This window comes from Triticum aestivum, chromosome 7D (genome assembly GCF_018294505.1).
Source record: "Triticum aestivum cultivar Chinese Spring chromosome 7D, IWGSC CS RefSeq v2.1, whole genome shotgun sequence".
NCBI classification, from domain to species: Eukaryota; Viridiplantae; Streptophyta; class Magnoliopsida; order Poales; family Poaceae; genus Triticum; species Triticum aestivum.
This window is the reverse complement of record NC_057814.1, coordinates 535,998,499-536,011,437: the sequence shown is the minus strand read 5'-3', so window position 1 is coordinate 536,011,437 and position 12,939 is coordinate 535,998,499. Positions and strand designations below refer to the sequence as shown.

The window sequence follows — 12,939 nt, the reverse complement described above, 5'->3', positions numbered from 1 at the left end:
AACCTCAAATATATAAAAGTAATTCATATAGCCGTGATGTATGAAACAAATGTGGGATTGTCGGTTAATTGCCAACACTTCGTGTGGAAAAAGGTTGGCTATACAATCATAATTTGTGCATCATGCTAATAAATTACTGAAGAAGCATCGAACTGAAGTTATTGTCTTGTGTTATTACACCAGGCAACATATTTGCCTCGTCATCTCAATCACCAAATTCATAGCAACATTTAAGATGTCATATGATAGGAAATACAATTAAATTTGGTAAGCAACTCAAGTTATACTAGTGTACGGATAATTCATTGTTGTTGCCTTATAAAATGTATATATATAGTTACAAAGTAGAGACATGTAGGTTTGTCAAGAAGACGTGGTTTCACATGAGCATTACAAGTATTTGACTCTTGTTTGTTATAGATTTCTATCTGATTTTCATGAAAGGGATGTCATAATGTTTTAAACAAGTGTCTATTCCTTGCTACAATCATGTAGGATGTTCTGGGCAAATTCCATAAATATCCCCATACAACCAAGTGGTTTCATTACTTTTTCTAATACAATTAGCTATCTATGTCGGGTCATCCACCGGCTTTGGAAGGCACTCGGGTCCCCAATGCAGCTGGTATGACTTACCATTGTGTTGTGCCAATGCAAGATGTGAGATTGGGCCGGACGGTGCAGATGGAATGCGGCAGAGGGTGCAATAAGCATAGGATTTTGATCCAGTTTTAATTTGGAGGAGGAAACGGAAATGACAATGGAGCGAGTATTTTTGAGTAGATCTTAGTTGTCTCGTATGATATGGGTCGTGTCCCATTCATTCATTTGAATGTTCTCCATATTTTTGAGTTCATCCTTTGAAAAATCAACCTAGGTTGATGATATAAAAGAAACTTGGGTGATGCTCGAAAGACATGATTTTTGGCCAAGAGACATCACCTACCATTTCCACATATTTTGTGACTCACATTCTTGAAATGAAGTTATCCGTGTTTGCTAGAATCAATAATAAAATGCTTGTACCTATTTTTGTTCAAATTAAACCCTAGGTTTGCACCTTAGTGTTAGATTCGTCGCTTGGAGTCATCGATGATGGTTTAGCCATCTACCAGGGAAGGAAAATTGTTGGTCCAAGGGAGATTGATATGTTTGTAAGTTATAGCATTGATGCAATCAACTAAGACAAAGAGGAACTTGATGTAGAAGGAACAATGTAGTTGTCAATACAAAAATGATGGAGTGCCATGAGTCAGAGCCGATGAGATACTCAAAAACAATGTGAAAAACACATGAATACTAACTTTGATATCATAGAGTTTTATGCGCCAATGAGTCATGAAAATATATGCAAAACACATATTTAAAGTTGGCGGATAAGGGTTGGAGCCTCGTACACTGTTATTAACGATAGATGGATTGCACCAACCACTTCTGTATCAGTCATAGAATTGAAATATTTAGTGCCTTCGGTGATCTTCCATCTTGAGTTTTTTTAGCAAGCACTAGATATACAAGGTAATTCTTGGTCGTGCAGGCATCTTTGGCTGCTATGATCGTCACATCTTGCAAGCAATCGGGGCCAAATGCCTCCCAGAATAGATAACTTCGCCTTACTTCTCCTGAAATCACGTGTTAAGGCGTTGCCTATGTCTTTTGTAGCATGCATGGAACATTTTTATGCATTTAGGCATGTTTGGGGACACTAATAGACCTTTGGTTGTTTTGGATGTGTCCTGAACAAATTTTGTCAAATCATGCTTCCCTTTACCAATCCCAACAACATCAGCATAACTTTTTAGTCGAATGGTGGATTTTGTAGTGAAGACACATTCCTCTAAAGATGTTAGTTCCGAGCGCAAAGACCTTAAAACTAGAAATACGAAAAAGCAATTCAACTCATATAGTCATGATGTATGAAATAAATATGAGAATGTTAGTTAATTGGCAACACTAGGTGTGTGGAAAAGGTTGACTTTACAATCATGTGTAGTTACAAAGAAGAACAACTCATGTATATCTTATAATGAACTGCGCAGTGACATGTTGACTTGTCAAGCCGAAGTGGTTTCGCCTGACTATTAAAAGTATTTCACCTGTGTTTGTTATAGATTTTTTATCCTATTTTCATGAAATGGAAGTAAAAATGTTTTAAACAAGTGTTTATTCCTCACTACAATCATGTAGAATGTTTTGGACAAATTCCATAAATATTCACATACAACCGCGTTGATTTCAATATTTTTTCAAAAAAAATTAGCTATCTCCGACTGGCCATCCACCGACTTTTGGAGGTCTCTGGTCCCCGGTGCGGTTTGTATGGCTTACCGTTGTGTTGTGCCAAGATGTGAGATTGGGTCAGACAAAGGGGATGGAATGCGGCAGATGGTGGAATACCCTAGGATTTCAATCTAGTTTTAGTTTGGAAGGTTGAAATGGAACCGACAATGGAGTGAGTATTTTTCAGTAGATCTCAGTTATCTCATATCATATGGGTCGTGTCTTGTTTTATCATCCGAATGTTCTCCAAATTTCTAAGTTCATCCTTTATTTTATAATTCAACCTAGGGTGATGATATTGAAAAAACCTTGGGTGATGCTCGAAAGACATGATTTTCAGCCAACAGACATCACCTACCATTTTAACATATCTGTGTGAGTCACACTCTTGAAATGAAGTTAGTGGGGGGTTTGCTAGAAGATATGATAAAATTTGTGTACGTCTTTTGTTTGAATTAAAACCCAAGTTTGCATTTTATGTGTCTTGTCAAAGCTTTAGTATATTTCATGATAGATTCATCGCTTGGAGTCATCAACAATGGTTTAGCTCTCTATGGGGGACAAAAAATTATTGTTCCGAGGGAGATTTACATGTTTTTAAGTTATAGCATTGATGCTATCAACTAAGACAAAGAGGAACTTGATGTAGAAGGAACAATGTAGTAGTGAATCAAAAAATGAAGGAATGACATGAGTCGGAGTCTAGGAGATACTCAAAAACAATGCGAAAAATGCACGAATAGTAACTTTGATATTATAGAGTTTTATGTGCCAATGAGTTCATGAAAATACATGTAAAACACATATTTGAAGTTGGTGGAGGAGGGTTGGAGCCTTGTACACTATTATTAAGGACGGATGGATTGCACTGACCACTTCATCATCGGTGATAAGATCGAAATAGTGAGTGCATTCAGTGAGCTTCCATCTTGAGAATTTTTTATAACATACACTAGATTTACAAGGTAATTCTTGGTTGTGCAGGCGTCTTTTGACTGATCTAAGCGCCGCCATCTTGCAAGTAAGTGGGGCCAAACAACTTCCAAAGATAGATAACTTTGCCTTACTTTTCCTAAAATCACCTGTTAAGGTGTTCAGTATGTCTTTTGTAGCAAAAATGGAACTTTTTATGCCTTTAGGCTTGTTTGCAGAAACTGATAGACCTTGGTTTGTTTTGGATGTGTCCCGTACAAATCTAGTCAAATCATGCTTCCCTTTACCAATCCTAACGAGCTCAACAAATGTTTTCGGTCCAATGGTGGATTTCAGAGTGAATACACATTCCTCTAGAGATGTTAGTTAAAAGCCCAAATACCTTAAAACATGAAATATTAAAATTTAATTTAGCTCATATGGTCATGATGTATGAAACAAATATGAGAATGTTGGTTAATTGGCAACACTAGGTGTGCAGAAAAGGTTGATTGTATAATCATGAAGGGAATCATGCTAACAAATTGGTGAAGATTCATCAAACTAAAATTTGGTTATTAGTTTTTAGTATATCTCAATTGTCTATATGATATGGGTCGCATCCTATTTTGTCATCCAAATTTTCTCCATATTTCGGAGTTCATCGTTTATATGAAAATTCCACCTAGGGTGATGATATCAAAAAAGCCTTGGGCGATGCTCGAGAGAGATGATGTTTGGCCCAAGAGACATCACCTATCATTTTCACATATTAGTGTGATTCACACTCTTGAAATAAAGTTAGAGGGGGTTTGGAAGAAGCAATGATAAAATGGGTGTACCTCTTTTTGTTGTAATTAAACCCTACGTTTGCATTTCATGTCTTTTGTCAAAGTTCTAGCATACTTGATGATATATACATATCTCGAAGTTGTCTATGATGGTTTAGCCATCTACTAGGGAAGGAAAATGGTAGTTCCGAGGGATATTGACATGTTCGATGCTATCATCTAAGACAACCAGGAATTTTATGTAGATGAGACTATGTAGTAGTTAATAAAGGAATGGCGGAATAATATAAGTCAGAGCCTGCCGGATTCCCGAAAACATTGGGAAAAACAAATGAATACCAACTTTGATATTATAGAGTTTTATGTGCCAACGAGTTCATGAAAATAGATGTAAACACATATTTGTAGTTGGTGGAGGAGGGGTGGAGCCTAGTATGTTGTTATTGAGGACAAATAGAATGCACTTGCCGCTTCATACTCATTGACAGAATAGAAATAGAGAGTGCCTTTAGTGAGATTCCTTGTTGAGATTTTTTTAGTAGGTGCTTGATATACAAGGTAATTCTTGGTTGTTCAGATGCCTTTTGACTGCTCCAACTGCACCCTTTGGAAGCAAACAGGGCCAAACAACTTCCCAAAATAGATCGTTTAACTTCTCCTTACTTCTCCTAAAATTTTAACTTCTCCTTACTTCTCTTGAAATTATCTATTTAGGCATTGACTATTAATTTTGTAGCAAGCATGGCACAATTTATGCCTTTAGGCATGTCGGCGGAAACCGATAAACCTTTGTTAATTTTGGTTGTTTCCTGAACAAATCCAGTCAAAGCATGCTTTCATTCCCAACAACCTCAATAATTTATTTTGGGCTCAGTGGTGGAATTTGGAGTGAAGGAACATCTATCTATTGTATATTATTATTTAAAAAAGACAAACAAGCGATTATGTCTGTCCACATAGATTAAATTATAGCGGTCGTTCATTTTTTATATCGACGACTGAGATTTAATATATAAACTTACATACAGTATTGACATGTGTGACCAGTGCAACATGTCAGGTAAAAATATGTTGCTATTAAATATGGCCGATATAACCAAGAGTACAAGGATAGACAGGAGTGTATACAAGGAAACATTCATGGTTTCCATCAAGGAGTCATGGGCAACCACGAATATGACTCGACATCCATGCAATCATTAAAACACAAGGATATGTAACCACACCACCCACAATTTCAAACTAGACGACATGCAAATAAAACGGCTACGATCAAAGCTTTACATGGCGGCCATAACAACCCATATATACAGATCCTGCTCAGCACACAAGCACACATGCATGAAGTATAAGTCAGAAAGTGCAACTCGAACACGCCATCAAGCTTGGGGATGCTTGATATGTCTCGAACGTATCTATAATTTTTTATTGTTCCATGCTATTATATTATCCATCTTAGGTGTTCTATATGCATTATTATGCTGTTTTATATCATTTTTTGGGACTAACCTATTAACCTAGTGCCATGTGCCAGTTGTTGTTGTTTGTTCCTTGTTTTTGCCTTTACAAAAAATCAATACCAAATGGAGTCCAAATGGAAAGAAACTTTTTGACGATTTTTTTGGACCACAACACACCTTGGAAGCTTCGGGAGGAGGCCAGATGGGCCACGAAGCGATGACAAGCTCAGGGGGCGAGCCCAAGGGGGGGCGCCCCATGCTTGTGGGCCCCTCGTGGCTCCTCTAACCCTAATTCCTCTTCTATAAATACCCAAATATTCCTCGTAGACCACAGGGCACACCAAATACTTTTCCGCCACCTCAAGTTTCTGTCCTTGTGAGATCCCGTCTGGAGGCCTTTTCTGGTACTCTGCCGGAGGAGGATTCAACCATCGAGGGCTTCTACATCAACCTTGTTGCCCTTCCGATGATGTGTGAGTAGTTTACCACAGACCTACGGGTCGATAGCTAGTAGGTAGATGCCTTCTTCTCTCTCTACGATCTTCAATACAATGTTCTCCTTGATGTTCTTGAAGATCTATTCAATGTAATCTTCTTTTGCGGTGCCTTTGTTGAGATCCGATGAATTGTGGGTTTATGATCAAATTATCTATGAATATTATTTGAATCTTCTCTGAACTCTTTTATGCATGATTAAGATAGCTTTGTGTTTCTCTCTGATCTATTAATTTGGTTTGGCCCACTAGATTGATTTTTCTTGCCGTGGGAGAGGTGGTTTGTAATGGGTTCAATCTTGCAGTGCTTATTCCCAGTGACAGAAAGGGACATAACATGTATTTGTATTGTTTCCATTAAGGATAAAAAGATGGGTCTTTTTAAAATTGATTGGACCTATCCCTCTACGTCATGTCATCTTGCTTAAGGCGTTACTCCGTTCTTGTTAACTTAATATACTAGGTGCATGCTGCATAGCCGTCGATGTGTGGAGTAATAGTCATAGATGCAGGCAGGAGTCGGTCTACCTGTCACGGACGTGATGCCTATATTCATGATCATTGCCTTAGATATCGTCATAACTATGCTGTAGCGACCCGACACGAATGGATCGAAGTCTCTGTGCTTAAGTGTCATCCCTGGATCAGTATGTTGACACACACAGTAGTTGAGGATTTATAACAGGGGTAAATCACATGTATAAAGTAACGTAAATACTATTACCTCAATCCATAAAGCGGAACTAACAACAAGGTTGTGGAGTCCCAACAACACCAACGGCAAAGTTGAATGTAGACATCATAACCCTAACGTATCACTTTCTCGTAAGAATCCTGCAACATGAGACGTTGCAGCCATGTAGGTCAGTACATTGAATGTACTGGCAATTTCACACCATAGAGTAATAATGAAAATGTCTATCTCTATATGCATATTTGGCTGGTGGAGGCTCTAGATTTAATTTTGCATAAAGCTAATTTTTCCCTACAACAAAGGAATAAATTTTATTTATTACCAAATTTATGCCATTATTGAGAAGGTTCCTCCAACTCAATCCCAAAATTCCCAAATTATTAATAACCAAATACATTAATTAAGTAACGTGATGAGATCAACCAATAATCCATTTCTAGATACTCAAATTGTCCATAACCAGGGACACGGCTAATCATGATTAGTTTTTACACTCTGCAGATGTTTGCGCACTTTTTCCCACAAGACTCGACCACCTCCATGATCGGAAGATTGAGACACAGTCTTTCTGAAGCATTAACTCTTTACTCTGGGTAGACAGTTACACCTACTTTTCCCTACATCTTCTAGTCTACCACTAAAAGAGGTCACACAACTTACTCAACTATGCCAGAGCCCATAATGGCTTGTGGCTGCACACGGAAGTTTCTAGGCATGAAAAATTGTACGATCCCATTGAGCCTGGGTGGCATTCCATAGGGTAATCACACGGGTACTCTGGGATCCCCTTGGGCAAGAACTGGATTCTCCAGGTGCCCGGGCAAGCCATTGGGTTCTCCAGGGTGCCCCAACCATTCCACCCATATGTGTGTTAATGTTGCCACCTTAAAGTTACCCTTAATTATTATATCTCTCTCATATTTCATGAATCACACATACCAATCCCCGTCTACGAGCATGGCTAAGCTATATATAGTCATAACGAATATACCCGGGGTGTTTCAAGGATCATAGGTTCCTACCTCATGAACTACATAGCAAACCACATGTACCCAAATCCTACACATGCAAATTTTTGAGGGGTGTATCTAATGCAAGTAAAACTGGGTATAGGAAGAGTATGATCAAAGTGTGAACTTGCCTTGTACTGTTGATGAAGATCCTTTGCACTCATAATTCCTCATAGTTCCACTCGTCACACACCATTCAATCTATCGTAAGGAAGCAATTATAACCACACATAAGCAATCACTCAGAGATTCGAAAGAAACAAAGAAAATACTTCGGAAAACTTCAAACCATCAAACAAAACTCATGGACACAAATATATTTTTAACAGCAGCAAAATTATGTGATTTTGATCTTAACAGAAGGTACATGTCAAGAACTTTGATTTGAAAAAAGAATCAATTAAATCGGAGTTATAAAACTCAAGTTATAGCCAAAACAAGTTTGAATTTGAATATGTTTGAAACCAAATTTTAAAACTTTCAAAAATATAATTGAGTTGGTTTACTGGATAGAGGAGATCATAACAAAGAATTTGGCGCTGGTTTCGTTGGATTTGGATAAAGAAGCAAAAATTTGCGATCATTTGAAAAGTAGGGGCTAATCTGTAAAACTTTTATTCGTGAAAAGGTCCCTGACTTAAAATAAACAGAAAAAGAAAAATATAAATAATGGACGTTCGCTAAACAGAACTACAGAACAAAAATGTCCACTAAAACTTTCTAAACAGAAAACGTTCGCTAATTAGATCTAACTAAAAAAACAGATCGGGTTTTAAGAGAAAAACCGAAAACTGAAAGAAAACCGGATCGGACCAGGGTGGCGGTTTTACCGGTCCACGGCGGTTCGTTGACGGAGGCGGTTCTCCGGCGACGCCGGGCGAGGTGAGGCGGCGACGGCGGCAGCTACGTGGGGCGGCGGCGGTGGAGAAAAATGAGCGGCAGCGGTGGCGAAGTGCAGCAGCGGCGGCGGCGGCGGTTGGCGAGTGCGGCGGAAGCTGCGAGATGAGGAGGCGAGGGGGTCGGGGGTCCGGCTTTTTAAGGCCCGGGGAGGCGGTAGCTTATGGAAGGGGCAAGGGGGCGGTGCGGAGTCCGGCCGGAGCACAGACGCCGAGGTCGGTGCGGCGGCGGCTTCGCTTGGGACTTCGTCCCGAGCTCAGAGACGGGCGGTGGCGCACTGGGCTGGCTGGGCCACGGCCTGGCTGGCTAGCTGGGCCGGCCTAGTTCGGCAGTTTCTTTTTTTTTAAATCACAGACAACAAAAGAAAAGAAAACCCAATGAAATAAAATATAATATAGGCATATTATATATCAAAATTTTCAAAAAAAGATTTTCTAAAACATGAACATTTTTTAGCGGCAAATAAATTCAACAAAAATTTAAATAAAGCAAACATTACTACTGGTTCATTTAAAAACCAAATAAAATATTTTAAAATACCGAAATGATTTCAAACTTATTTCTCTCCATTTTTCTACTGTAGGGAATCATTTTACCCTATTTTCCAAATATTTTATTTTTGGAGAAAAATAATTTGAATAAGAACCAAATAACTCCAAATTGAAAGTGGGTTTCAAAATAACTTCGAAGGGACTTTCAATTTGATTCTTTTAAACTTCCAACTCATATTTCATATGATTTGAAGAAGTCATTTTATCTTCTCTCATCAAAATCATTGAGTTGCATAAAGTTTGTGAATTTGAAATATTTCCAAATGAGATTCAAATATTTTCAAAACCCTTTTTCATTTAATTAAATGGAAGAAGTCATATCATCTTCTCTCTAGGGTTTTGTGATGAAATGAATTTGAATTCATGGAGATCATAAATGCAAGGTGAAAGTTTGGGAAAGTCATTTTATTCCCCCTCGTTAACTTTCAAAAAGTTTCAAATTTCACTCAATTTCACACAAGCAACCACACCACAATCAAACAAACAATCAAAACTATTTATTTAATATAGCATTCCAAAATTTAGAATTTTAGGATGTTACAAACCTACCACCCTTAAAATGAATCTCGCCCTCGAGATTCGGAGAGGCTAGCAAGAAATAGGTTAGGTTCGGGGGTCTCCTCAAAAATCCATCGATTGGCACGAAGGTCTCCGGTGCTACCACCCTTAGAAACATCGTTACGGTTCTATCAAAACTCAGGTCGTACATCCTTATTGTTAGCAGTGTCGATCTTCTCATATTCTCGGGAAATTCCTACTCTGGCTCTTCCGGTAGTGGCATAACCTTTTCCTCAATTCTTCTGTCCTTCTATCTTGGTACGGTCCTCCTGCGACTGGGTCTTCTTAGCTGATGGGTCTGGTGCCAATACTAAACAACTATCGATATCTCATGGTGGTCAACAATTTATGGTTTCTCCTGCAGGAAATGGGTCTGGGCTTCATTCTCACCGTATGACCTACGATTGGCAACAACTGCCTTGTACAAGGGAAAATTGTCATACCATTCTAAGGTTCAATTAGGCTTAATATCGTCATCTCTCTACTATAGGCAAATCACTCAGATTTACCATCCCATATAGCAGAGGCGAATAATAAGAGTAAGTCGGCATGGTGATCAATTCATTCCGCACCCAAATCATTACCTTGTATATGGTTTAGTGAATCTCACTTTCCAACACTCAGTCATCCTCGCAAGCATTGCAGAATTTCTCTTGTCGACGAACTAAGTTCGGATAAATCCATGGATTCTGCAAGCCAAACAAACATCTATCGTTTCTTCACAACTCCCAGGTTTTGCATAACTCCTATAAGATCGTCTGTTGATAAAGTCGTAACTTCTTCCAGGGTTTTTCCTTCAGCAAGAGTGTGCTTGCTTCTTGGCAGGTCCTGGAGCCTGTGGGTTATAGGCCCACCACATCACATTTATAGCTTTAACTCATCCTGGGGTTACAATTGCTCCATATTACCAACATTATACCTCCTTTATATCCAATAGTACTTCATCCCTTCATATTCTTGGGGTATCCCACATATCGAGATAAAACTTGTACTTACTTTGTCTGAAGTCCACTCCGTGAATGTCATTATCTTTTCCAGGGGTCAAGTGTCCTCACAGGGTATTACCACCCTTGAAATGCACAAATTCTTCCATAGACAATATTTCTCATATCCTCGAAAATGGCCAAAATCTTTCTTCATAGAGTAACAACTCGTAAAATTCAACGTATGAAATCATGACACATGAACTTTATTGATTTCATGAATTTATTACAATCTCTAGCATTTCCATTACATGCCTCAACTTGTCGGTGTACAAAAGTAGGGGCTCTCCTTTTGACCCCTTTACTTGTGCACGGGCAGTTAGAGCCACGCGCCACGACCGCACGTAGCAGGGCAGAGGAGGGGAGCCGGAGAGAAGACGAAGGCACAAGACAAACAAGGCAATGCCAAGACCAGCAACACCAAAGAGCAAGAGGGCGAGGTGGACTCCCCCGGCAAGACCCTTACCGGGGCGACCTCCGCGGCCCCGGCAAGAGCCTTGCCGGGGCAACTTGCCCAACGCCAACGGAGTGAGCCACCCTTGAGCCCAAGGGTTACAACATCACCAACAACTACGATTGGACCCAGGGCTCGGGAGGCACCTCTGTAGTGGCATGCAGATCTTCGTCAAGATCATGAACATATGTGATTAGGTGAGGACCAGAAGACGACCACCCTCAGCAAGATCCTTGCCGAGGAAAACCACAAGGCCCCCGGCAAGATCCTTGCTGGGGACGACTACGACGCCGCGGCAAGACCCTTGCCGGGGCCCCGGCAAGACCCTTGCCGAGGGCATCAGCGGGGCCACAGCTAGGCCCGCATCAGTCAAGACCTCGCCACTATTCGCATGCAGCTGCCAACCCAACCAGCTGGGCAGGCACCTGTGTGGCAACATGCAGCTTCCAGGCCAACTCAGCTAAACACCTGCGTGGTGGCATGCAAATCTTCGTGAAGATCCTACCACCGCGCCACCTCAGCTGCCTGCCTGCCTACATGGCACCGCACACACTGCTGGCCTGGGCGCGTGTCGAAGCGGGACGGAGCTGTAGCGGACGGGACGGGCCTCGCCCCCGTCCCCGGTAAAGCAAAGGGACACCTAAGCGACGCATTAAATGCGCCTTGTCCTGTAATACGAGCGATAAGCTCGTAGCACTGTACGCCTTTCCACCTCCTGTGTGCCACTGTGGCAGCCCCTTTTGACTATAAAAGGAGGCCCATGGCATACTGGAGAGGGATTCGGCTCTTTTGGACTACGCAGCCCCCATAGCTAGTTCGAGAGCTCAAGAACTCTCTGAAATACATCCACCAAAGCAGGACTGGGGTATTACGCATCCTTGCGGCCTGAACCTGGGTAAACGATCCTTGTGCTGATTGTTGATCCTGCTCTTCTCACAACCCCGCGCCCCTACAACCGTAGTAGGGATTCCTGTGATCCCATAGGTGCCGTTTCTCACCGACATCTTTGGCGTGCCAGGTAGGGGGCGCAATTGTGAAAATCTGGTCCAGCAGTTGGCCTAGCGGTTCTTCGTCGCCATGGCTCCTAAGAAGAAGAAGACCAGGAGAAAACGGCAGCACCTACAGATGCGATGGACGCCCGTGCACGACAGAAAAGCTAAGTCACGCCAAACTTTAATTCTTTCCTTTCTATATAAGGTTATCCCCCTCGAAGATCTCGTCCTTTGTATGGAAAACCTGTACGCAAAGGGGCCCTCCAACGGTTGGCAACGCCCTTGTTCTGTTTTGAGTCCGCTCGACAACTCAAGCGGCGGCGGCGAAAGTAGCAGGGTAGCCTTCTGCAACTGGCAACGCTCTCGATTCTGACTCGAGTCAAGCTCGACAGTACGAGCGGGCGCGTTAAGGGCAGTAAGGTGGTTCGCGCGGCAGCAAGCACACCTGGGAGGCCATTGAGGATCCGTCCTCAAGACGCCACCCTGGGTTACGCGCCGGCAAGCCTACCCGATTAACGTAGGGTGGACATACAGAGAAAGAAATTGAACAGGGAAATAACATGCACTGATCCAAAAGTACTGCAGAGTTATATTACATCAAATTGTTGCTGCGGTTCTAACTAAAGATAGAAATTGTCTTGGTCATGAACCTGCAGCGGCGATAAGAAACGGGGTGCCTAGTCCCGGCGCTGGCCCTCCACCCTTTGAATTCCGTCGATGAGGCTGATGATGGGCTTGATACGCTCCTTGAGCGGCACGAGGTCAGTACCCTCCGGCAGGCTCTCCAGCGCGGCATCGAAGTCAAGGGTGGGTTTCCAGTACGCCACCTTGGTGAGGACCTTGGTCATGGCACCCCGGCAGAG

At 41.5% G+C, this 12,939-nt stretch overlaps 1 protein-coding gene across 9 annotated transcripts in view; it reads right to left on the bottom strand.

Annotated features, from left to right (window-relative positions):
- Positions 1-12,939, bottom strand: part of LOC123164386 (uncharacterized) — a 49,029-nt gene that overhangs the window by 9,864 nt on the left and 26,226 nt on the right. Inside the window, exon 5 of one of the 9 annotated variants that reach the window (XM_044581829.1) lies at positions 7,380-7,842. The exons of the other annotated variants lie outside the window; for them this stretch is intronic. The gene's annotated coding sequence lies outside the window, so the exon portion shown is untranslated. Of the gene's footprint in view, positions 1-7,379; positions 7,843-12,939 lie in introns of those variants that run through there. 9 annotated transcript variants of the gene reach the window in all.